The sequence below is a fragment of the Triturus cristatus genome, chromosome 8 (assembly GCF_964204655.1).
Source record: "Triturus cristatus chromosome 8, aTriCri1.1, whole genome shotgun sequence".
Taxonomy (NCBI): Eukaryota; Metazoa; Chordata; class Amphibia; order Caudata; family Salamandridae; genus Triturus; species Triturus cristatus.
Window position 1 is genome coordinate 739,011,730 of NC_140591.1, and position 26,469 is coordinate 739,038,198.

General features: G+C 41.6%; 8 non-coding genes across 8 annotated transcripts; all 8 read right to left on the reverse strand.

Moving 5' to 3' along the window:
- Nucleotides 1-2,519: 2,519 nt before the first annotated feature.
- On the reverse strand, nt 2,520-2,591 carry TRNAS-UGA (transfer RNA serine (anticodon UGA)). The gene has a single exon. It is a non-coding gene; the product is annotated as a tRNA-Ser (tRNA).
- A 2,325-nt stretch (nt 2,592-4,916) lies between these two features.
- Nucleotides 4,917-4,988, reverse strand: TRNAS-UGA (transfer RNA serine (anticodon UGA)). The gene has a single exon. It is a non-coding gene; the product is annotated as a tRNA-Ser (tRNA).
- Nucleotides 4,989-7,313: 2,325 nt separating this feature from the next.
- TRNAP-UGG (transfer RNA proline (anticodon UGG)) lies at nt 7,314-7,385 on the reverse strand. The gene has a single exon. It is a non-coding gene; the product is annotated as a tRNA-Pro (tRNA).
- A 4,712-nt stretch (nt 7,386-12,097) lies between these two features.
- Nucleotides 12,098-12,169, reverse strand: TRNAS-UGA (transfer RNA serine (anticodon UGA)). Its single transcript has one exon. It is a non-coding gene; the product is annotated as a tRNA-Ser (tRNA).
- A 2,325-nt stretch (nt 12,170-14,494) lies between these two features.
- TRNAS-UGA (transfer RNA serine (anticodon UGA)) lies at nt 14,495-14,566 on the reverse strand. Its single transcript has one exon. It is a non-coding gene; the product is annotated as a tRNA-Ser (tRNA).
- A 2,325-nt stretch (nt 14,567-16,891) lies between these two features.
- On the reverse strand, nt 16,892-16,963 carry TRNAP-UGG (transfer RNA proline (anticodon UGG)). Its single transcript has one exon. It is a non-coding gene; the product is annotated as a tRNA-Pro (tRNA).
- Nucleotides 16,964-21,675: 4,712 nt separating this feature from the next.
- Nucleotides 21,676-21,747, reverse strand: TRNAS-UGA (transfer RNA serine (anticodon UGA)). Its single transcript has one exon. It is a non-coding gene; the product is annotated as a tRNA-Ser (tRNA).
- Nucleotides 21,748-24,072: 2,325 nt separating this feature from the next.
- On the reverse strand, nt 24,073-24,144 carry TRNAP-UGG (transfer RNA proline (anticodon UGG)). Its single transcript has one exon. It is a non-coding gene; the product is annotated as a tRNA-Pro (tRNA).
- Between the last annotated feature and the right edge of the window lie 2,325 nt (nt 24,145-26,469).

Below are 26,469 nucleotides of genomic sequence, written 5' to 3' on the forward strand. Positions count from 1 at the left end.
TGGTATTAGCTCAGACTGGGCAGGGCTGAAGCATGAGACTCTAGCAAAGAATTATCCACTACTGCAAAGAAAAAATTGATGTTGGTTTTGAAACGCAAACTTCAAAACAACTTGAAAAGAGTACCAAGAAAAGGGCTGGTCCGGGATTTGAACCCGGGACCTCTCGCACCCAAAGCGAGAATCATACCCCTAGACCAACGAGCCCTCAAAATCCTCTTACCTCTCAAAAGCTAATACCGGCTCTAAGCCCGCAATGAAGATCATGCTGGTATCTTTATGATGCTTGGTCTGTGAATACGCATGAAAGTCAGTCTCAACTTACCCTTTCTCAAACGATAGCACTATCATTTACAAGTGTCTCCTTTTATTCCGTCCCAGCTTTGGACACGTCTTACAGGAAGTCAGCCCTTATTTATATATTTCTGCAGTGGCTGAAGCTTAATGAGAAAGAGTAACAAGTTGTTCATAACAACATAAGAAACACATTGTGCATTTTCTCTCAAATACTCCTTCACTTTGTGCCAAAAGAAATACCAAGGTGAATACCTAGGTCACAGATTCAAGCTAAAGATCTTCCTGCTGAATGCAAGGCGCAATAAAAACTGCATATCGCTGGACGAAAGCATTCCTTGCATAGCCTCTAACATCATAACATAACTGAGCTGCTAGCAGCAAGCTAACCAATACCTTTCTGAAATGAGAATGACATGTGCTTATCTGCTCAATCAGTGCTCAATCAGGCGAGATTTAGAAAAGGTGGAAAGGGTCCAAGTGGATGCCCCTTCCTTTTTAGGGTGGGTCCTGCTGACTATCATAGGATTGCTTGTAAAAGTGGTCAGGGTCAGAGGAAAAGCTGCCAACACTTCTTAGCGTTCTCTATAGATGCAGCCATTTTCTGTGACTGTAATTTCGGCCTTTTCCCAGAAGTCTCTATTCTGCCTATGCAAATTAACAAAAGCAGTGCTTATTCCTCACTTGCTCAAATGTCCTTCCTGTCCAGAAAGCTCTGATTAAGCATGCTTATTTTCTTTTTCTGGGATATTTTAAATTGTTTCGCTGTCCAGTCTATGGCAGTAGAAAGCTGCTTATGATGCCAGGTTTTGATGAATCCCCAAGGTACAAGTACAGAGGAATATATCAGTCTCTAGGATATGGAACTTTTAGCTAACACATCACAATATGTGATGCTTGCCAAGAAAACACTACATTCTGGAGCGCTGATGATCAGAACATTCTGCTCCTGAAGGATAGAAAAGACAGCTTGATTGAAATAAAGTCTGTTTATATTGACGCTCTCTCTCTCCCTATATATACATACATGCGTACACACACACACACAGGTATGTCATGCATTTCTTCAGATTTGTTTCAACCATTTACCATTTATTGGAGAATCCCTACTTTTCAAGTGATTGCAAATGAAGTCATCTCTGGCACTTTTTGTGCAAAGTAAGAGACACACATGACACCTTTTTATAAAAGTCATCGGTTTCTTTGTTACTGTGTACTTTCAAAGCATGGGGCTTTCACACGTCAGGTAAACCTGATTACCACTACACAACAAAAGCAGATGCAGCTTTCTTATCTATGTCGTGATAGAACAGTTGTGAATTGAGTAGAAGAAGGGCCCTGATGTGATACTTATTACATGCAGCCTGTAAGATAGTCAAACATGCAGGCTAAGAAGGAAGATGCAAATATCAATGTATTAGAAAAACACCTAAAGGCGAGTGATATGCTTTCATTCATGCATGGCTAGGAAAAATCGCCATACTGTTGCAAACATTCTTACACCACCAACTGGAAATAAATGATTCTGACATTAAACGTAAAGGTGACAATGCATTTGTATCATCACCTTGAGAAGGATCATCTTGGAATTGAGCCGAGGGCCTCTGCACTCAAAGCCAGAAACACTCCACTAAAATAAGATTCCTGTTGGTGCCAACAATTCTCCATGTTAATGCTTGTTCTAGGTGAGCAGTGAACCGATTGCATGGCTCTTTTGAAAGCAAGGTCTGAGAACCAACAGATACATCCACACGCCGATTACTTTAGTGTTTTGAGAGAATTCCCTTTCTTGGAACGAGATTGCATGAAATAATCTTCAGGGCTTGGACAATTCCATGGCAAAACGGCACCTATCAACATTGTAGCCAACACAATATAACAACTGTTTCTGCCCGGTTTCGAACCGGGGACCTTTCGCGTGTGAGGCAAACGTGATAACCACTACACTACAGAAACAGATACCTACAGTTGATTTTTCTGTAATGAAACTGCTCCGAACTGGCTATTCCATGGGCCTCTGGCTTTAGATTTCTTTCATGCAACCTGCCCGACATCCCTAGCTGAACGCTCGTACATGCCATGCAAGACCAGATGTTTGGTATTAGCTCAGACTGGGCAGGGCTGAAGCATGAGACTCTAGCAAAGAATTATCCACTACTGCAAAGAAAAAATTGATGTTGGTTTTGAAACGCAAACTTCAAAACAACTTGAAAAGAGTACCAAGAAAAGGGCTCGTCCGGGATTTGAACCCGGGACCTCTCGCACTCAAAGCGAGAATCATACCCCTAGACCAACGAGCCCTCAAAATCCTCTTACCTCTCAAAAGCTAATACCGGCTCTAAGCCCGCAATGAAGATCATGCTGGTATCTTTATGATGCTTGGTCTGTGAATACGCATGAAAGTCAGTCTCAACTTACCCTTTCTCAAACGATAGCACTATCATTTACAAGTGTCTCCTTTTATTCCGTCCCAGCTTTGGACACGTCTTACAGGAAGTCAGCCCTTATTTATATATTTCTTCAGTGGCTGAAGCCTAATGAGAAAGAGTAACAAGTTGTTCATAACAACATAAGAAACACATTGTGCATTTTCTCTTAAATACTCCTTCACTTTGTGCCAAAAGAAATACCAAGGTGAATACCTAGGCCACAGATTCAAGCTAAAGATCTTCCTGCTGAATGCAAGGCGCAATAAAAACTGCATATCGCTGGACTAAAGCATTCCTTGCATAGCCTCTAACATCATAACATAACTGAGCTGCTAGCAGCAAGCTAACCAATACCTTTCTGAAATGAGAATGACATGTGCTTATCTGCTCAATCAGTGCTCAATCAGGCTCGATCAGGCGAGATTTAGAAAAGGTGGAAAGGGTCCAAGTGGATGCCCCTTCCTTTTTAGGGTGGGTCCTGCTGACTATCATAGGATTGCTTGTAAAAGTGGCCAGGGTCAGAGGAAAAGCTGCCAACACTTCTTAGCGTTCTCTATAGATGCAGCCATTTTCTGTGACTGTAATTTCGGCCTTTTCCCAGAAGTCTCTATTCTGCCTATGCAAATTAACAAAAGCAGTGCTTATTCCTCACTTGCTCAAATGTCCTTCCTGTCCAGAAAGCTCTGATTAAGCATGCTTATTTTCTTTTTCTGGGATATTTTAAATTGTTTCGCTGTCCAGTCTGTGGCAGTAGAAAGCTGCTTATGATGCCAGGTTTTGATGAATCCCCAAGGTACAAGTACAGAGGAATATATCAGTCTCTAGGATATGGAACTTTTAGCTAACACATCACAATATGTGATGCTTGCCAAGAAAACACTACATTCTGGAGCGCTGATGATCAGAACATTCTGCTCCTGAAGGATAGAAAAGACAGCTTGATTGAAATAAAGTCTGTTTATATTGACGCTCTCTCTCTCCCTATATATACATACATGCGTACACACACACACACAGGTATGTCATGCATTTCTTCAGATTTGTTTCAACCATTTACCATTTATTGGAGAATCCCTACTTTTCAAGTGATTGCAAATGAAGTCATCTCTGGCACTTTTTGTGCAAAGTAAGAGACACACATGACACCTTTTTATAAAAGTCATCGGTTTCTTTGTTACTGTGTACTTTCAAAGCATGGGGCTTTCACACGTCAGGTAAACCTGATTACCACTACACAACAAAAGCAGATGCAGCTTTCTTATCTATGTCGTGATAGAACAGTTGTGAATTGAGTAGAAGAAGGGCCCTGATGTGATACTTATTACATGCAGCCTGTAAGATAGTCAAACATGCAGGCTAAGAAGGAAGATGCAAATATCAATGTATTAGAAAAACACCTAAAGGCGAGTGATATGCTTTCATTCATGCATGGCTAGGAAAAATCGCCATACTGTTGCAAACATTCTTACACCACCAACTGGAAATAAATGATTCTGACATTAAACGTAAAGGTGACAATGCATTTGTATCATCACCTTGAGAAGGATCATCTTGGAATTGAGCCGAGGGCCTCTGCACTCAAAGCCAGAAACACTCCACTAAAATAAGATTCCTGTTGGTGCCAACAATTCTCCATGTTAATGCTTGTTCTAGGTGAGCAGTGAACCGATTGCATGGCTCTTTTGAAAGCAAGGTCTGAGAACCAACAGATACATCCACACGCCGATTACTTTAGTGTTTTGAGAGAATTCCCTTTCTTGGAACGAGATTGCATGAAATAATCTTCAGGGCTTGGACAATTCCATGGCAAAACGGCACCTATCAACATTGTAGCCAACACAATATAACAACTGTTTCTGCCCGGTTTCGAACCGGGGACCTTTCGCGTGTGAGGCAAACGTGATAACCACTACACTACAGAAACAGATACCTACAGTTGATTTTTCTGTAATGAAACTGCTCCGAACTGGCTATTCCATGGGCCTCTGGCTTTAGATTTCTTTCATGCAACCTGCCCGACATCCCTAGCTGAACGCTCGTACATGCCATGCAAGACCAGATGTTTGGTATTAGCTCAGACTGGGCAGGGCTGAAGCATGAGACTCTAGCAAAGAATTATCCACTACTGCAAAGAAAAAATTGATGTTGGTTTTGAAACGCAAACTTCAAAACAACTTGAAAAGAGTACCAAGAAAAGGGCTCGTCCGGGATTTGAACCCGGGACCTCTCGCACTCAAAGCGAGAATCATACCCCTAGACCAACGAGCCCTCAAAATCCTCTTACCTCTCAAAAGCTAATACCGGCTCTAAGCCCGCAATGAAGATCATGCTGGTATCTTTATGATGCTTGGTCTGTGAATACGCATGAAAGTCAGTCTCAACTTACCCTTTCTCAAACGATAGCACTATCATTTACAAGTGTCTCCTTTTATTCCGTCCCAGCTTTGGACACGTCTTACAGGAAGTCAGCCCTTATTTATATATTTCTTCAGTGGCTGAAGCCTAATGAGAAAGAGTAACAAGTTGTTCATAACAACATAAGAAACACATTGTGCATTTTCTCTTAAATACTCCTTCACTTTGTGCCAAAAGAAATACCAAGGTGAATACCTAGGCCACAGATTCAAGCTAAAGATCTTCCTGCTGAATGCAAGGCGCAATAAAAACTGCATATCGCTGGACTAAAGCATTCCTTGCATAGCCTCTAACATCATAACATAACTGAGCTGCTAGCAGCAAGCTAACCAATACCTTTCTGAAATGAGAATGACATGTGCTTATCTGCTCAATCAGTGCTCAATCAGGCTCGATCAGGCGAGATTTAGAAAAGGTGGAAAGGGTCCAAGTGGATGCCCCTTCCTTTTTAGGGTGGGTCCTGCTGACTATCATAGGATTGCTTGTAAAAGTGGCCAGGGTCAGAGGAAAAGCTGCCAACACTTCTTAGCGTTCTCTATAGATGCAGCCATTTTCTGTGACTGTAATTTCGGCCTTTTCCCAGAAGTCTCTATTCTGCCTATGCAAATTAACAAAAGCAGTGCTTATTCCTCACTTGCTCAAATGTCCTTCCTGTCCAGAAAGCTCTGATTAAGCATGCTTATTTTCTTTTTCTGGGATATTTTAAATTGTTTCGCTGTCCAGTCTGTGGCAGTAGAAAGCTGCTTATGATGCCAGGTTTTGATGAAAACCCAAGGTACAAGTACAGAGGAATATATCAGTCTCTAGGATATGGAACTTTTAGCTAACACATCACAATATGTGATGCTTGCCAAGAAAACACTACATTCTGGAGCGCTGATGATCAGAACATTCTGCTCCTGAAGGATAGAAAAGACAGCTTGATTGAAATAAAGTCTGTTTATATTGACGCTCTCTCTCTCCCTATATATACATACATGCGTACACACACACACACAGGTATGTCATGCATTTCTTCAGATTTGTTTCAACCATTTACCATTTATTGGAGAATCCCTACTTTTCAAGTGACTGCAAATGAAGTCATCTCTGGCACTTTTTGTGCAAAGTAAGAGACACACATGACACCTTTTTATAAAAGTCATCGGTTTCTTTGTTACTGTGTACTTTCAAAGCATGGGGCTTTCACACGTCAGGTAAACCTGATTACCACTACACAACAAAAGCAGATGCAGCTTTCTTATCTATGTCGTGATAGAACAGTTGTGAATTGAGTAGAAGAAGGGCCCTGATGTGATACTTATTACATGCAGCCTGTAAGATAGTCAAACATGCAGGCTAGGAAGGAAGATGCAAATATCAATGTATTAGAAAAACACCTAAAGGCGAGTGATATGCTTTCATTCATGCATGGCTAGGAAAAATCGCCATACTGTTGCAAACATTCTTACACCACCAACTGGAAATAAATGATTCTGACATTAAACGTAAAGGTGACAATGCATTTGTATCATCACCTTGAGAAGGATCATCTTGGAATTGAGCCGAGGGCCTCTGCACTCAAAGCCAGAAACACTCCACTAAAATAAGATTCCTGTTGGTGCCAACAATTCTCCATGTTAATGCTTGTTCTAGGTGAGCAGTGAACCGATTGCACGGCTCTTTTGAAAGCAAGGTCTGAGAACAAACAGATACATCCACACGCCGATTACTTTAGTGTTTTGAGAGCATTCCCTTTCTTGGAACGAGATTGCATGAAATAATCTTCAGGGCTTGGACAATTCCATGGCAAAACGGCACCTATCAACATTGTAGCCAACACAATATAACAACTGTTTCTGCCCGGTTTCGAACCGGGGACCTTTCGCGTGTGAGGCAAACGTGATAACCACTACACTACAGAAACAGATACCTACAGTTGATTTTTCTGTAATGAAACTGCTCCGAACTGGCTATTCCATGGGCCTCTGGCTTTAGATTTCTTTCATGCAACCTGCCCGACATCCCTAGCTGAACGCTCGTACATGCCATGCAAGACCAGATGTTTGGTATTAGCTCAGACTGGGCAGGGCTGAAGCATGAGACTCTAGCAAAGAATTATCCACTACTGCAAAGAAAAAATTGATGTTGGTTTTGAAACGCAAACTTCAAAACAACTTGAAAAGAGTACCAAGAAAAGGGCTCGTCCGGGATTTGAACCCGGGACCTCTCGCACCCAAAGCGAGAATCATACCCCTAGACCAACGAGCCCTCAAAATCCTCTTACCTCTCAAAAGCTAATACCGGCTCTAAGCCCGCAATGAAGATCATGCTGGTATCTTTATGATGCTTGGTCTGTGAATACGCATGAAAGTCAGTCTCAACTTACCCTTTCTCAAACGATAGCACTATCATTTACAAGTGTCTCCTTTTATTCCGTCCCAGCTTTGGACACGTCTTACAGGAAGTCAGCCCTTATTTATATATTTCTGCAGTGGCTGAAGCTTAATGAGAAAGAGTAACAAGTTGTTCATAACAACATAAGAAACACATTGTGCATTTTCTCTCAAATACTCCTTCACTTTGTGCCAAAAGAAATACCAAGGTGAATACCTAGGCCACAGATTCAAGCTAAAGATCTTCCTGCTGAATGCAAGGCGCAATAAAAACTGCATATCGCTGGACTAAAGCATTCCTTGCATAGCCTCTAACATCATAACATAACTGAGCTGCTAGCAGCAAGCTAACCAATACCTTTCTGAAATGAGAATGACATGTGCTTATCTGCTCAATCAGTGCTCAATCAGGCTCGATCAGGCGAGATTTAGAAAAGGTGGAAAGGGTCCAAGTGGATGCCCCTTCCTTTTTAGGGTGGGTCCTGCTGACTATCATAGGATTGCTTGTAAAAGTGGCCAGGGTCAGAGGAAAAGCTGCCAACACTTCTTAGCGTTCTCTATAGATGCAGCCATTTTCTGTGACTGTAATTTCGGCCTTTTCCCAGAAGTCTCTATTCTGCCTATGCAAATTAACAAAAGCAGTGCTTATTCCTCACTTGCTCAAATGTCCTTCCTGTCCAGAAAGCTCTGATTAAGCATGCTTATTTTCTTTTTCTGGGATATTTTAAATTGTTTCGCTGTCCAGTCTGTGGCAGTAGAAAGCTGCTTATGATGCCAGGTTTTGATGAAAACCCAAGGTACAAGTACAGAGGAATATATCAGTCTCTAGGATATGGAACTTTTAGCTAACACATCACAATATGTGATGCTTGCCAAGAAAACACTACATTCTGGAGCGCTGATGATCAGAACATTCTGCTCCTGAAGGATAGAAAAGACAGCTTGATTGAAATAAAGTCTGTTTATATTGACGCTCTCTCTCTCCCTATATATACATACATGCGTACACACACACACACAGGTATGTCATGCATTTCTTCAGATTTGTTTCAACCATTTACCATTTATTGGAGAATCCCTACTTTTCAAGTGACTGCAAATGAAGTCATCTCTGGCACTTTTTGTGCAAAGTAAGAGACACACATGACACCTTTTTATAAAAGTCATCGGTTTCTTTGTTACTGTGTACTTTCAAAGCATGGGGCTTTCACACGTCAGGTAAACCTGATTACCACTACACAACAAAAGCAGATGCAGCTTTCTTATCTATGTCGTGATAGAACAGTTGTGAATTGAGTAGAAGAAGGGCCCTGATGTGATACTTATTACATGCAGCCTGTAAGATAGTCAAACATGCAGGCTAGGAAGGAAGATGCAAATATCAATGTATTAGAAAAACACCTAAAGGCGAGTGATATGCTTTCATTCATGCATGGCTAGGAAAAATCGCCATACTGTTGCAAACATTCTTACACCACCAACTGGAAATAAATGATTCTGACATTAAACGTAAAGGTGACAATGCATTTGTATCATCACCTTGAGAAGGATCATCTTGGAATTGAGCCGAGGGCCTCTGCACTCAAAGCCAGAAACACTCCACTAAAATAAGATTCCTGTTGGTGCCAACAATTCTCCATGTTAATGCTTGTTCTAGGTGAGCAGTGAACCGATTGCAGGGCTCTTTTGAAAGCAAGGTCTGAGAACAAACAGATACATCCACACGCCGATTACTTTAGTGTTTTGAGAGCATTCCCTTTCTTGGAACGAGATTGCATGAAATAATCTTCAGGGCTTGGACAATTCCATGGCAAAACGGCACCTATCAACATTGTAGCCAACACAATATAACAACTGTTTCTGCCCGGTTTCGAACCGGGGACCTTTCGCGTGTGAGGCAAACGTGATAACCACTACACTACAGAAACAGATACCTACAGTTGATTTTTCTGTAATGAAACTGCTCCGAACTGGCTATTCCATGGGCCTCTGGCTTTAGATTTCTTTCATGCAACCTGCCCGACATCCCTAGCTGAACGCTCGTACATGCCATGCAAGACCAGATGTTTGGTATTAGCTCAGACTGGGCAGGGCTGAAGCATGAGACTCTAGCAAAGAATTATCCACTACTGCAAAGAAAAAATTGATGTTGGTTTTGAAACGCAAACTTCAAAACAACTTGAAAAGAGTACCAAGAAAAGGGCTGGTCCGGGATTTGAACCCGGGACCTCTCGCACCCAAAGCGAGAATCATACCTCTAGACCAACGAGCCCTCAAAATCCTCTTACCTCTCAAAAGCTAATACCGGCTCTAAGCCCGCAATGAAGATCATGCTGGTATCTTTATGATGCTTGGTCTGTGAATACGCATGAAAGTCAGTCTCAACTTACCCTTTCTCAAACGATAGCACTATCATTTACAAGTGTCTCCTTTTATTCCGTCCCAGCTTTGGACACGTCTTACAGGAAGTCAGCCCTTATTTATATATTTCTGCAGTGGCTGAAGCTTAATGAGAAAGAGTAACAAGTTGTTCATAACAACATAAGAAACACATTGTGCATTTTCTCTCAAATACTCCTTCACTTTGTGCCAAAAGAAATACCAAGGTGAATACCTAGGTCACAGATTCAAGCTAAAGATCTTCCTGCTGAATGCAAGGCGCAATAAAAACTGCATATCGCTGGACGAAAGCATTCCTTGCATAGCCTCTAACATCATAACATAACTGAGCTGCTAGCAGCAAGCTAACCAATACCTTTCTGAAATGAGAATGACATGTGCTTATCTGCTCAATCAGTGCTCAATCAGGCGAGATTTAGAAAAGGTGGAAAGGGTCCAAGTGGATGCCCCTTCCTTTTTAGGGTGGGTCCTGCTGACTATCATAGGATTGCTTGTAAAAGTGGTCAGGGTCAGAGGAAAAGCTGCCAACACTTCTTAGCGTTCTCTATAGATGCAGCCATTTTCTGTGACTGTAATTTCGGCCTTTTCCCAGAAGTCTCTATTCTGCCTATGCAAATTAACAAAAGCAGTGCTTATTCCTCACTTGCTCAAATGTCCTTCCTGTCCAGAAAGCTCTGATTAAGCATGCTTATTTTCTTTTTCTGGGATATTTTAAATTGTTTCGCTGTCCAGTCTATGGCAGTAGAAAGCTGCTTATGATGCCAGGTTTTGATGAATCCCCAAGGTACAAGTACAGAGGAATATATCAGTCTCTAGGATATGGAACTTTTAGCTAACACATCACAATATGTGATGCTTGCCAAGAAAACACTACATTCTGGAGCGCTGATGATCAGAACATTCTGCTCCTGAAGGATAGAAAAGACAGCTTGATTGAAATAAAGTCTGTTTATATTGACGCTCTCTCTCTCCCTATATATACATACATGCGTACACACACACACACAGGTATGTCATGCATTTCTTCAGATTTGTTTCAACCATTTACCATTTATTGGAGAATCCCTACTTTTCAAGTGATTGCAAATGAAGTCATCTCTGGCACTTTTTGTGCAAAGTAAGAGACACACATGACACCTTTTTATAAAAGTCATCGGTTTCTTTGTTACTGTGTACTTTCAAAGCATGGGGCTTTCACACGTCAGGTAAACCTGATTACCACTACACAACAAAAGCAGATGCAGCTTTCTTATCTATGTCGTGATAGAACAGTTGTGAATTGAGTAGAAGAAGGGCCCTGATGTGATACTTATTACATGCAGCCTGTAAGATAGTCAAACATGCAGGCTAAGAAGGAAGATGCAAATATCAATGTATTAGAAAAACACCTAAAGGCGAGTGATATGCTTTCATTCATGCATGGCTAGGAAAAATCGCCATACTGTTGCAAACATTCTTACACCACCAACTGGAAATAAATGATTCTGACATTAAACGTAAAGGTGACAATGCATTTGTATCATCACCTTGAGAAGGATCATCTTGGAATTGAGCCGAGGGCCTCTGCACTCAAAGCCAGAAACACTCCACTAAAATAAGATTCCTGTTGGTGCCAACAATTCTCCATGTTAATGCTTGTTCTAGGTGAGCAGTGAACCGATTGCATGGCTCTTTTGAAAGCAAGGTCTGAGAACCAACAGATACATCCACACGCCGATTACTTTAGTGTTTTGAGAGAATTCCCTTTCTTGGAACGAGATTGCATGAAATAATCTTCAGGGCTTGGACAATTCCATGGCAAAACGGCACCTATCAACATTGTAGCCAACACAATATAACAACTGTTTCTGCCCGGTTTCGAACCGGGGACCTTTCGCGTGTGAGGCAAACGTGATAACCACTACACTACAGAAACAGATACCTACAGTTGATTTTTCTGTAATGAAACTGCTCCGAACTGGCTATTCCATGGGCCTCTGGCTTTAGATTTCTTTCATGCAACCTGCCCGACATCCCTAGCTGAACGCTCGTACATGCCATGCAAGACCAGATGTTTGGTATTAGCTCAGACTGGGCAGGGCTGAAGCATGAGACTCTAGCAAAGAATTATCCACTACTGCAAAGAAAAAATTGATGTTGGTTTTGAAACGCAAACTTCAAAACAACTTGAAAAGAGTACCAAGAAAAGGGCTCGTCCGGGATTTGAACCCGGGACCTCTCGCACTCAAAGCGAGAATCATACCCCTAGACCAACGAGCCCTCAAAATCCTCTTACCTCTCAAAAGCTAATACCGGCTCTAAGCCCGCAATGAAGATCATGCTGGTATCTTTATGATGCTTGGTCTGTGAATACGCATGAAAGTCAGTCTCAACTTACCCTTTCTCAAACGATAGCACTATCATTTACAAGTGTCTCCTTTTATTCCGTCCCAGCTTTGGACACGTCTTACAGGAAGTCAGCCCTTATTTATATATTTCTTCAGTGGCTGAAGCCTAATGAGAAAGAGTAACAAGTTGTTCATAACAACATAAGAAACACATTGTGCATTTTCTCTTAAATACTCCTTCACTTTGTGCCAAAAGAAATACCAAGGTGAATACCTAGGCCACAGATTCAAGCTAAAGATCTTCCTGCTGAATGCAAGGCGCAATAAAAACTGCATATCGCTGGACTAAAGCATTCCTTGCATAGCCTCTAACATCATAACATAACTGAGCTGCTAGCAGCAAGCTAACCAATACCTTTCTGAAATGAGAATGACATGTGCTTATCTGCTCAATCAGTGCTCAATCAGGCTCGATCAGGCGAGATTTAGAAAAGGTGGAAAGGGTCCAAGTGGATGCCCCTTCCTTTTTAGGGTGGGTCCTGCTGACTATCATAGGATTGCTTGTAAAAGTGGCCAGGGTCAGAGGAAAAGCTGCCAACACTTCTTAGCGTTCTCTATAGATGCAGCCATTTTCTGTGACTGTAATTTCGGCCTTTTCCCAGAAGTCTCTATTCTGCCTATGCAAATTAACAAAAGCAGTGCTTATTCCTCACTTGCTCAAATGTCCTTCCTGTCCAGAAAGCTCTGATTAAGCATGCTTATTTTCTTTTTCTGGGATATTTTAAATTGTTTCGCTGTCCAGTCTGTGGCAGTAGAAAGCTGCTTATGATGCCAGGTTTTGATGAATCCCCAAGGTACAAGTACAGAGGAATATATCAGTCTCTAGGATATGGAACTTTTAGCTAACACATCACAATATGTGATGCTTGCCAAGAAAACACTACATTCTGGAGCGCTGATGATCAGAACATTCTGCTCCTGAAGGATAGAAAAGACAGCTTGATTGAAATAAAGTCTGTTTATATTGACGCTCTCTCTCTCCCTATATATACATACATGCGTACACACACACACACAGGTATGTCATGCATTTCTTCAGATTTGTTTCAACCATTTACCATTTATTGGAGAATCCCTACTTTTCAAGTGATTGCAAATGAAGTCATCTCTGGCACTTTTTGTGCAAAGTAAGAGACACACATGACACCTTTTTATAAAAGTCATCGGTTTCTTTGTTACTGTGTACTTTCAAAGCATGGGGCTTTCACACGTCAGGTAAACCTGATTACCACTACACAACAAAAGCAGATGCAGCTTTCTTATCTATGTCGTGATAGAACAGTTGTGAATTGAGTAGAAGAAGGGCCCTGATGTGATACTTATTACATGCAGCCTGTAAGATAGTCAAACATGCAGGCTAAGAAGGAAGATGCAAATATCAATGTATTAGAAAAACACCTAAAGGCGAGTGATATGCTTTCATTCATGCATGGCTAGGAAAAATCGCCATACTGTTGCAAACATTCTTACACCACCAACTGGAAATAAATGATTCTGACATTAAACGTAAAGGTGACAATGCATTTGTATCATCACCTTGAGAAGGATCATCTTGGAATTGAGCCGAGGGCCTCTGCACTCAAAGCCAGAAACACTCCACTAAAATAAGATTCCTGTTGGTGCCAACAATTCTCCATGTTAATGCTTGTTCTAGGTGAGCAGTGAACCGATTGCATGGCTCTTTTGAAAGCAAGGTCTGAGAACCAACAGATACATCCACACGCCGATTACTTTAGTGTTTTGAGAGAATTCCCTTTCTTGGAACGAGATTGCATGAAATAATCTTCAGGGCTTGGACAATTCCATGGCAAAACGGCACCTATCAACATTGTAGCCAACACAATATAACAACTGTTTCTGCCCAGTTTCGAACCGGGGACCTTTCGCGTGTGAGGCAAACGTGATAACCACTACACTACAGAAACAGATACCTACAGTTGATTTTTCTGTAATGAAACTGCTCCGAACTGGCTATTCCATGGGCCTCTGGCTTTAGATTTCTTTCATGCAACCTGCCCGACATCCCTAGCTGAACGCTCGTACATGCCATGCAAGACCAGATGTTTGGTATTAGCTCAGACTGGGCAGGGCTGAAGCATGAGACTCTAGCAAAGAATTATCCACTACTGCAAAGAAAAAATTGATGTTGGTTTTGAAACGCAAACTTCAAAACAACTTGAAAAGAGTACCAAGAAAAGGGCTCGTCCGGGATTTGAACCCGGGACCTCTCGCACTCAAAGCGAGAATCATACCCCTAGACCAACGAGCCCTCAAAATCCTCTTACCTCTCAAAAGCTAATACCGGCTCTAAGCCCGCAATGAAGATCATGCTGGTATCTTTATGATGCTTGGTCTGTGAATACGCATGAAAGTCAGTCTCAACTTACCCTTTCTCAAACGATAGCACTATCATTTACAAGTGTCTCCTTTTATTCCGTCCCAGCTTTGGACACGTCTTACAGGAAGTCAGCCCTTATTTATATATTTCTTCAGTGGCTGAAGCCTAATGAGAAAGAGTAACAAGTTGTTCATAACAACATAAGAAACACATTGTGCATTTTCTCTTAAATACTCCTTCACTTTGTGCCAAAAGAAATACCAAGGTGAATACCTAGGCCACAGATTCAAGCTAAAGATCTTCCTGCTGAATGCAAGGCGCAATAAAAACTGCATATCGCTGGACTAAAGCATTCCTTGCATAGCCTCTAACATCATAACATAACTGAGCTGCTAGCAGCAAGCTAACCAATACCTTTCTGAAATGAGAATGACATGTGCTTATCTGCTCAATCAGTGCTCAATCAGGCTCGATCAGGCGAGATTTAGAAAAGGTGGAAAGGGTCCAAGTGGATGCCCCTTCCTTTTTAGGGTGGGTCCTGCTGACTATCATAGGATTGCTTGTAAAAGTGGCCAGGGTCAGAGGAAAAGCTGCCAACACTTCTTAGCGTTCTCTATAGATGCAGCCATTTTCTGTGACTGTAATTTCGGCCTTTTCCCAGAAGTCTCTATTCTGCCTATGCAAATTAACAAAAGCAGTGCTTATTCCTCACTTGCTCAAATGTCCTTCCTGTCCAGAAAGCTCTGATTAAGCATGCTTATTTTCTTTTTCTGGGATATTTTAAATTGTTTCGCTGTCCAGTCTGTGGCAGTAGAAAGCTGCTTATGATGCCAGGTTTTGATGAAAACCCAAGGTACAAGTACAGAGGAATATATCAGTCTCTAGGATATGGAACTTTTAGCTAACACATCACAATATGTGATGCTTGCCAAGAAAACACTACATTCTGGAGCGCTGATGATCAGAACATTCTGCTCCTGAAGGATAGAAAAGACAGCTTGATTGAAATAAAGTCTGTTTATATTGACGCTCTCTCTCTCCCTATATATACATACATGCGTACACACACACACACAGGTATGTCATGCATTTCTTCAGATTTGTTTCAACCATTTACCATTTATTGGAGAATCCCTACTTTTCAAGTGACTGCAAATGAAGTCATCTCTGGCACTTTTTGTGCAAAGTAAGAGACACACATGACACCTTTTTATAAAAGTCATCGGTTTCTTTGTTACTGTGTACTTTCAAAGCATGGGGCTTTCACACGTCAGGTAAACCTGATTACCACTACACAACAAAAGCAGATGCAGCTTTCTTATCTATGTCGTGATAGAACAGTTGTGAATTGAGTAGAAGAAGGGCCCTGATGTGATACTTATTACATGCAGCCTGTAAGATAGTCAAACATGCAGGCTAGGAAGGAAGATGCAAATATCAATGTATTAGAAAAACACCTAAAGGCGAGTGATATGCTTTCATTCATGCATGGCTAGGAAAAATCGCCATACTGTTGCAAACATTCTTACACCACCAACTGGAAATAAATGATTCTGACATTAAACGTAAAGGTGACAATGCATTTGTATCATCACCTTGAGAAGGATCATCTTGGAATTGAGCCGAGGGCCTCTGCACTCAAAGCCAGAAACACTCCACTAAAATAAGATTCCTGTTGGTGCCAACAATTCTCCATGTTAATGCTTGTTCTAGGTGAGCAGTGAACCGATTGCAGGGCTCTTTTGAAAGCAAGGTCTGAGAACAAACAGATACATCCACACGCCGATTACTTTAGTGTTTTGAGAGCATTCCCTTTCTTGGAACGAGATTGCATGAAATAATCTTCAGGGCTTGGACAATTCCATGGCAAAACGGCACCTATCAACATTGTAGCCAACACAATATAACAACTGTTTCTGCCCGGTTTCGAACCGGGGACCTTTCGCGTGTGAGGCAAACGTGATAACCACTACACTACAGAAACAGATACCTACAGTTGATTTTTCTGTAATGAAACTGCTCCGAACTGGCTATTCCATGGGCCTCTGGCTTTAGATTTCTTTCATGCAACCTGCCCGACATCCCTAGCTGAACGCTCGTACATGCCATGCAAGACCAGATGTTTGGTATTAGCTCAGACTGGGCAGGGCTGAAGCATGAGACTCTAGCAAAGAATTATCCACTACTGCAAAGAAAAAATTGATGTTGGTTTTGAAACGCAAACTTCAAAACAACTTGAAAAGAGTACCAAGAAAAGGGCTCGTCCGGGATTTGAACCCGGGACCTCTCGCACCCAAAGCGAGAATCATACCCCTAGACCAACGAGCCCTCAAAATCCTCTTACCTCTCAAAAGCTAATACCGGCTCTAAGCCCGCAATGAAGATCATGCTGGTATCTTTATGATGCTTGGTCTGTGAATACGCATGAAAGTCAGTCTCAACTTACCCTTTCTCAAACGATAGCACTATCATTTACAAGTGTCTCCTTTTATTCCGTCCCAGCTTTGGACACGTCTTACAGGAAGTCAGCCCTTATTTATATATTTCTGCAGTGGCTGAAGCTTAATGAGAAAGAGTAACAAGTTGTTCATAACAACATAAGAAACACATTGTGCATTTTCTCTCAAATACTCCTTCACTTTGTGCCAAAAGAAATACCAAGGTGAATACCTAGGCCACAGATTCAAGCTAAAGATCTTCCTGCTGAATGCAAGGCGCAATAAAAACTGCATATCGCTGGACTAAAGCATTCCTTGCATAGCCTCTAACATCATAACATAACTGAGCTGCTAGCAGCAAGCTAACCAATACCTTTCTGAAATGAGAATGACATGTGCTTATCTGCTCAATCAGTGCTCAATCAGGCTCGATCAGGCGAGATTTAGAAAAGGTGGAAAGGGTCCAAGTGGATGCCCCTTCCTTTTTAGGGTGGGTCCTGCTCACTATCATAGGATTGCTTGTAAAAGTGGCCAGGGTCAGAGGAAAAGCTGCCAACACTTCTTAGCGTTCTCTATAGATGCAGCCATTTTCTGTGACTGTAATTTCGGCCTTTTCCCAGAAGTCTCTATTCTGCCTATGCAAATTAACAAAAGCAGTGCTTATTCCTCACTTGCTCAAATGTCCTTCCTGTCCAGAAAGCTCTGATTAAGCATGCTTATTTTCTTTTTCTGGGATATTTTAAATTGTTTCGCTGTCCAGTCTGTGGCAGTAGAAAGCTGCTTATGATGCCAGGTTTTGATGAAAACCCAAGGTACAAGTACAGAGGAATATATCAGTCTCTAGGATATGGAACTTTTAGCTAACACATCACAATATGTGATGCTTGCCAAGAAAACACTACATTCTGGAGCGCTGATGATCAGAACATTCTGCTCCTGAAGGATAGAAAAGACAGCTTGATTGAAATAAAGTCTGTTTATATTGACGCTCTCTCTCTCCCTATATATACATACATGCGTACACACACACACACAGGTATGTCATGCATTTCTTCAGATTTGTTTCAACCATTTACCATTTATTGGAGAATCCCTACTTTTCAAGTGACTGCAAATGAAGTCATCTCTGGCACTTTTTGTGCAAAGTAAGAGACACACATGACACCTTTTTATAAAAGTCATCGGTTTCTTTGTTACTGTGTACTTTCAAAGCATGGGGCTTTCACACGTCAGGTAAACCTGATTACCACTACACAACAAAAGCAGATGCAGCTTTCTTATCTATGTCGTGATAGAACAGTTGTGAATTGAGTAGAAGAAGGGCCCTGATGTGATACTTATTACATGCAGCCTGTAAGATAGTCAAACATGCAGGCTAGGAAGGAAGATGCAAATATCAATGTATTAGAAAAACACCTAAAGGCGAGTGATATGCTTTCATTCATGCATGGCTAGGAAAAATCGCCATACTGTTGCAAACATTCTTACACCACCAACTGGAAATAAATGATTCTGACATTAAACGTAAAGGTGACAATGCATTTGTATCATCACCTTGAGAAGGATCATCTTGGAATTGAGCCGAGGGCCTCTGCACTCAAAGCCAGAAACACTCCACTAAAATAAGATTCCTGTTGGTGCCAACAATTCTCCATGTTAATGCTTGTTCTAGGTGAGCAGTGAACCGATTGCAGGGCTCTTTTGAAAGCAAGGTCTGAGAACAAACAGATACATCCACACGCCGATTACTTTAGTGTTTTGAGAGCATTCCCTTTCTTGGAACGAGATTGCATGAAATAATCTTCAGGGCTTGGACAATTCCATGGCAAAACGGCACCTATCAACATTGTAGCCAACACAATATAACAACTGTTTCTGCCCGGTTTCGAACCGGGGACCTTTCGCGTGTGAGGCAAACGTGATAACCACTACACTACAGAAACAGATACCTACAGTTGATTTTTCTGTAATGAAACTGCTCCGAACTGGCTATTCCATGGGCCTCTGGCTTTAGATTTCTTTCATGCAACCTGCCCGACATCCCTAGCTGAACGCTCGTACATGCCATGCAAGACCAGATGTTTGGTATTAGCTCAGACTGGGCAGGGCTGAAGCATGAGACTCTAGCAAAGAATTATCCACTACTGCAAAGAAAAAATTGATGTTGGTTTTGAAACGCAAACTTCAAAACAACTTGAAAAGAGTACCAAGAAAAGGGCTGGTCCGGGATTTGAACCCGGGACCTCTCGCACCCAAAGCGAGAATCATACCCCTAGACCAACGAGCCCTCAAAATCCTCTTACCTCTCAAAAGCTAATACCGGCTCTAAGCCCGCAATGAAGATCATGCTGGTATCTTTATGATGCTTGGTCTGTGAATACGCATGAAAGTCAGTCTCAACTTACCCTTTCTCAAACGATAGCACTATCATTTACAAGTGTCTCCTTTTATTCCGTCCCAGCTTTGGACACGTCTTACAGGAAGTCAGCCCTTATTTATATATTTCTGCAGTGGCTGAAGCTTAATGAGAAAGAGTAACAAGTTGTTCATAACAACATAAGAAACACATTGTGCATTTTCTCTCAAATACTCCTTCACTTTGTGCCAAAAGAAATACCAAGGTGAATACCTAGGTCACAGATTCAAGCTAAAGATCTTCCTGCTGAATGCAAGGCGCAATAAAAACTGCATATCGCTGGACGAAAGCATTCCTTGCATAGCCTCTAACATCATAACATAACTGAGCTGCTAGCAGCAAGCTAACCAATACCTTTCTGAAATGAGAATGACATGTGCTTATCTGCTCAATCAGTGCTCAATCAGGCGAGATTTAGAAAAGGTGGAAAGGGTCCAAGTGGATGCCCCTTCCTTTTTAGGGTGGGTCCTGCTGACTATCATAGGATTGCTTGTAAAAGTGGTCAGGGTCAGAGGAAAAGCTGCCAACACTTCTTAGCGTTCTCTATAGATGCAGCCATTTTCTGTGACTGTAATTTCGGCCTTTTCCCAGAAGTCTCTATTCTGCCTATGCAAATTAACAAAAGCAGTGCTTATTCCTCACTTGCTCAAATGTCCTTCCTGTCCAGAAAGCTCTGATTAAGCATGCTTATTTTCTTTTTCTGGGATATTTTAAATTGTTTCGCTGTCCAGTCTATGGCAGTAGAAAGCTGCTTATGATGCCAGGTTTTGATGAATCCCCAAGGTACAAGTACAGAGGAATATATCAGTCTCTAGGATATGGAACTTTTAGCTAACACATCACAATATGTGATGCTTGCCAAGAAAACACTACATTCTGGAGCGCTGATGATCAGAACATTCTGCTCCTGAAGGATAGAAAAGACAGCTTGATTGAAATAAAGTCTGTTTATATTGACGCTCTCTCTCTCCCTATATATACATACATGCGTACACACACACACACAGGTATGTCATGCATTTCTTCAGATTTGTTTCAACCATTTACCATTTATTGGAGAATCCCTACTTTTCAAGTGATTGCAAATGAAGTCATCTCTGGCACTTTTTGTGCAAAGTAAGAGACACACATGACACCTTTTTATAAAAGTCATCGGTTTCTTTGTTACTGTGTACTTTCAAAGCATGGGGCTTTCACACGTCAGGTAAACCTGATTACCACTACACAACAAAAGCAGATGCAGCTTTCTTATCTATGTCGTGATAGAACAGTTGTGAATTGAGTAGAAGAAGGGCCCTGATGTGATACTTATTACATGCAGCCTGTAAGATAGTCAAACATGCAGGCTAAGAAGGAAGATGCAAATATCAATGTATTAGAAAAACACCTAAAGGCGAGTGATATGCTTTCATTCATGCATGGCTAGGAAAAATCGCCATACTGTTGCAAACATTCTTACACCACCAACTGGAAATAAATGATTCTGACATTAAACGTAAAGGTGACAATGCATTTGTATCATCACCTTGAGAAGGATCATCTTGGAATTGAGCCGAGGGCCTCTGCACTCAAAGCCAGAAACACTCCACTAAAATAAGATTCCTGTTGGTGCCAACAATTCTCCATGTTAATGCTTGTTCTAGGTGAGCAGTGAACCGATTGCATGGCTCTTTTGAAAGCAAGGTCTGAGAACCAACAGATACATCCACACGCCGATTACTTTAGTGTTTTGAGAGAATTCCCTTTCTTGGAACGAGATTGCATGAAATAATCTTCAGGGCTTGGACAATTCCATGGCAAAACGGCACCTATCAACATTGTAGCCAACACAATATAACAACTGTTTCTGCCCGGTTTCGAACCGGGGACCTTTCGCGTGTGAGGCAAACGTGATAACCACTACACTACAGAAACAGATACCTACAGTTGATTTTTCTGTAATGAAACTGCTCCGAACTGGCTATTCCATGGGCCTCTGGCTTTAGATTTCTTTCATGCAACCTGCCCGACATCCCTAGCTGAACGCTCGTACATGCCATGCAAGACCAGATGTTTGGTATTAGCTCAGACTGGGCAGGGCTGAAGCATGAGACTCTAGCAAAGAATTATCCACTACTGCAAAGAAAAAATTGATGTTGGTTTTGAAACGCAAACTTCAAAACAACTTGAAAAGAGTACCAAGAAAAGGGCTCGTCCGGGATTTGAACCCGGGACCTCTCGCACTCAAAGCGAGAATCATACCCCTAGACCAACGAGCCCTCAAAATCCTCTTACCTCTCAAAAGCTAATACCGGCTCTAAGCCCGCAATGAAGATCATGCTGGTATCTTTATGATGCTTGGTCTGTGAATACGCATGAAAGTCAGTCTCAACTTACCCTTTCTCAAACGATAGCACTATCATTTACAAGTGTCTCCTTTTATTCCGTCCCAGCTTTGGACACGTCTTACAGGAAGTCAGCCCTTATTTATATATTTCTTCAGTGGCTGAAGCCTAATGAGAAAGAGTAACAAGTTGTTCATAACAACATAAGAAACACATTGTGCATTTTCTCTTAAATACTCCTTCACTTTGTGCCAAAAGAAATACCAAGGTGAATACCTAGGCCACAGATTCAAGCTAAAGATCTTCCTGCTGAATGCAAGGCGCAATAAAAACTGCATATCGCTGGACTAAAGCATTCCTTGCATAGCCTCTAACATCATAACATAACTGAGCTGCTAGCAGCAAGCTAACCAATACCTTTCTGAAATGAGAATGACATGTGCTTATCTGCTCAATCAGTGCTCAATCAGGCTCGATCAGGCGAGATTTAGAAAAGGTGGAAAGGGTCCAAGTGGATGCCCCTTCCTTTTTAGGGTGGGTCCTGCTGACTATCATAGGATTGCTTGTAAAAGTGGCCAGGGTCAGAGGAAAAGCTGCCAACACTTCTTAGCGTTCTCTATAGATGCAGCCATTTTCTGTGACTGTAATTTCGGCCTTTTCCCAGAAGTCTCTATTCTCCCTTTGCAAATTAACAAAAGCAGTGCTTATTCCTCACTTGCTCAAATGTCCTTCCTGTCCAGAAAGCTCTGATTAAGCATGCTTATTTTCTTTTTCTGGGATATTTTAAATTGTTTCGCTGTCCAGTCTGTGGCAGTAGAAAGCTGCTTATGATGCCAGGTTTTGATGAAAACCCAAGGTACAAGTACAGAGGAATATATCAGTCTCTAGGATATGGAACTTTTAGCTAACACATCACAATATGTGATGCTTGCCAAGAAAACACTACATTCTGGAGCGCTGATGATCAGAACATTCTGCTCCTGAAGGATAGAAAAGACAGCTTGATTGAAATAAAGTCTGTTTATATTGACGCTCTCTCTCTCCCTATATATACATACATGCGTACACACACACACACAGGTATGTCATGCATTTCTTCAGATTTGTTTCAACCATTTACCATTTATTGGAGAATCCCTACTTTTCAAGTGACTGCAAATGAAGTCATCTCTGGCACTTTTTGTGCAAAGTAAGAGACACACATGACACCTTTTTATAAAAGTCATCGGTTTCTTTGTTACTGTGTACTTTCAAAGCATGGGGCTTTCACACGTCAGGTAAACCTGATTACCACTACACAACAAAAGCAGATGCAGCTTTCTTATCTATGTCGTGATAGAACAGTTGTGAATTGAGTAGAAGAAGGGCCCTGATGTGATACTTATTACATGCAGCCTGTAAGATAGTCAAACATGCAGGCTAGGAAGGAAGATGCAAATATCAATGTATTAGAAAAACACCTAAAGGCGAGTGATATGCTTTCATTCATGCATGGCTAGGAAAAATCGCCATACTGTTGCAAACATTCTTACACCACCAACTGGAAATAAATGATTCTGACATTAAACGTAAAGGTGACAATGCATTTGTATCATCACCTTGAGAAGGATCATCTTGGAATTGAGCCGAGGGCCTCTGCACTCAAAGCCAGAAACACTCCACTAAAATAAGATTCCTGTTGGTGCCAACAATTCTCCATGTTAATGCTTGTTCTAGGTGAGCAGTGAACCGATTGCAGGGCTCTTTTGAAAGCAAGGTCTGAGAACAAACAGATACATCCACACGCCGATTACTTTAGTGTTTTGAGAGCATTCCCTTTCTTGGAACGAGATTGCATGAAATAATCTTCAGGGCTTGGACAATTCCATGGCAAAACGGCACCTATCAACATTGTAGCCAACACAATATAACAACTGTTTCTGCCCGGTTTCGAACCGGGGACCTTTCGCGTGTGAGGCAAACGTGATAACCACTACACTACAGAAACAGATACCTACAGTTGATTTTTCTGTAATGAAACTGCTCCGAACTGGCTATTCCATGGGCCTCTGGCTTTAGATTTCTTTCATGCAACCTGCCCGACATCCCTAGCTGAACGCTCGTACATGCCATGCAAGACCAGATGTTTGGTATTAGCTCAGACTGGGCAGGGCTGAAGCATGAGACTCTAGCAAAGAATTATCCACTACTGCAAAGAAAAAATTGATGTTGGTTTTGAAACGCAAACTTCAAAACAACTTGAAAAGAGTACCAAGAAAAGGGCTCGTCCGGGATTTGAACCCGGGACCTCTCGCACCCAAAGCGAGAATCATACCCCTAGACCAACGAGCCCTCAAAATCCTCTTACCTCTCAAAAGCTAATACCGGCTCTAAGCCCGCAATGAAGATCATGCTGGTATCTTTATGATGCTTGGTCTGTGAATACGCATGAAAGTCAGTCTCAACTTACCCTTTCTCAAACGATAGCACTATCATTTACAAGTGTCTCCTTTTATTCCGTCCCAGCTTTGGACACGTCTTACAGGAAGTCAGCCCTTATTTATATATTTCTGCAGTGGCTGAAGCTTAATGAGAAAGAGTAACAAGTTGTTCATAACAACATAAGAAACACATTGTGCATTTTCTCTCAAATACTCCTTCACTTTGTGCCAAAAGAAATACCAAGGTGAATACCTAGGCCACAGATTCAAGCTAAAGATCTTCCTGCTGAATGCAAGGCGCAATAAAAACTGCATATCGCTGGACTAAAGCATTCCTTGCATAGCCTCTAACATCATAACATAACTGAGCTGCTAGCAGCAAGCTAACCAATACCTTTCTGAAATGAGAATGACATGTGCTTATCTGCTCAATCAGTGCTCAATCAGGCTCGATCAGGCGAGATTTAGAAAAGGTGGAAAGGGTCCAAGTGGATGCCCCTTCCTTTTTAGGGTGGGTCCTGCTCACTATCATAGGATTGCTTGTAAAAGTGGCCAGGGTCAGAGGAAAAGCTGCCAACACTTCTTAGCGTTCTCTATAGATGCAGCCATTTTCTGTGACTGTAATTTCGGCCTTTTCCCAGAAGTCTCTATTCTGCCTATGCAAATTAACAAAAGCAGTGCTTATTCCTCACTTGCTCAAATGTCCTTCCTGTCCAGAAAGCTCTGATTAAGCATGCTTATTTTCTTTTTCTGGGATATTTTAAATTGTTTCGCTGTCCAGTCTGTGGCAGTAGAAAGCTGCTTATGATGCCAGGTTTTGATGAATCCCCAAGGTACAAGTACAGAGGAATATATCAGTCTCTAGGATATGGAACTTTTAGCTAACACATCACAATATGTGATGCTTGCCAAGAAAACACTACATTCTGGAGCGCTGATGATCAGAACATTCTGCTCCTGAAGGATAGAAAAGACAGCTTGATTGAAATAAAGTCTGTTTATATTGACGCTCTCTCTCTCCCTATATATACATACATGCGTACACACACACACACAGGTATGTCATGCATTTCTTCAGATTTGTTTCAACCATTTACCATTTATTGGAGAATCCCTACTTTTCAAGTGACTGCAAATGAAGTCATCTCTGGCACTTTTTGTGCAAAGTAAGAGACACACATGACACCTTTTTATAAAAGTCATCGGTTTCTTTGTTACTGTGTACTTTCAAAGCATGGGGCTTTCACACATCAGGTAAACCTGATTACCACTACACAACAAAAGCAGATGCAGCTTTCTTATCTATGTCGTGATAGAACAGTTGTGAATTGAGTAGAAGAAGGGCCCTGATGTGATACTTATTACATGCAGCCTGTAAGATAGTCAAACATGCAGGCTAGGAAGGAAGATGCAAATATCAATGTATTAGAAAAACACCTAAAGGCGAGTGATATGCTTTCATTCATGCATGGCTAGGAAAAATCGCCATACTGTTGCAAACATTCTTACACCACCAACTGGAAATAAATGATTCTGACATTAAACGTAAAGGTGACAATGCATTTGTATCATCACCTTGAGAAGGATCATCTTGGAATTGAGCCGAGGGCCTCTGCACTCAAAGCCAGAAACACTCCACTAAAATAAGATTCCTGTTGGTGCCAACAATTCTCCATGTTAATGCTTGTTCTAGGTGAGCAGTGAACCGATTGCAGGGCTCTTTTGAAAGCAAGGTCTGAGAACCAACAGATACATCCACACGCCGATTACTTTAGTGTTTTGAGAGAATTCCCTTTCTTGGAACGAGATTGCATGAAATAATCTTCAGGGCTTGGACAATTCCATGGCAAAACGGCACCTATCAACATTGTAGTCAACACAATATAACAACTGTTTCTGCCCGGTTTCAAACCGGGGACCTTTCGCGTGTGAGGCAAACGTGATAACCACTACACTACAGAAACAGATACCTACAGTTGATTTTTCTGTAATGAAACTGCTCCGAACTGGCTATTCCATGGGCCTCTGGCTTTAGATTTCTTTCATGCAACCTGCCCGACATCCCTAGCTGAACGCTCGTACATGCCATGCAAGACCAGATGTTTGGTATTAGCTCAGACTGGGCAGGGCTAAAGCATGAGACTCTAGCAAAGAATTATCCACTACTGCAAAGAAAAAATTGATGTTGGTTTTGAAACGCAAACTTCAAAACAACTTGAAAAGAGTACCAAGAAAA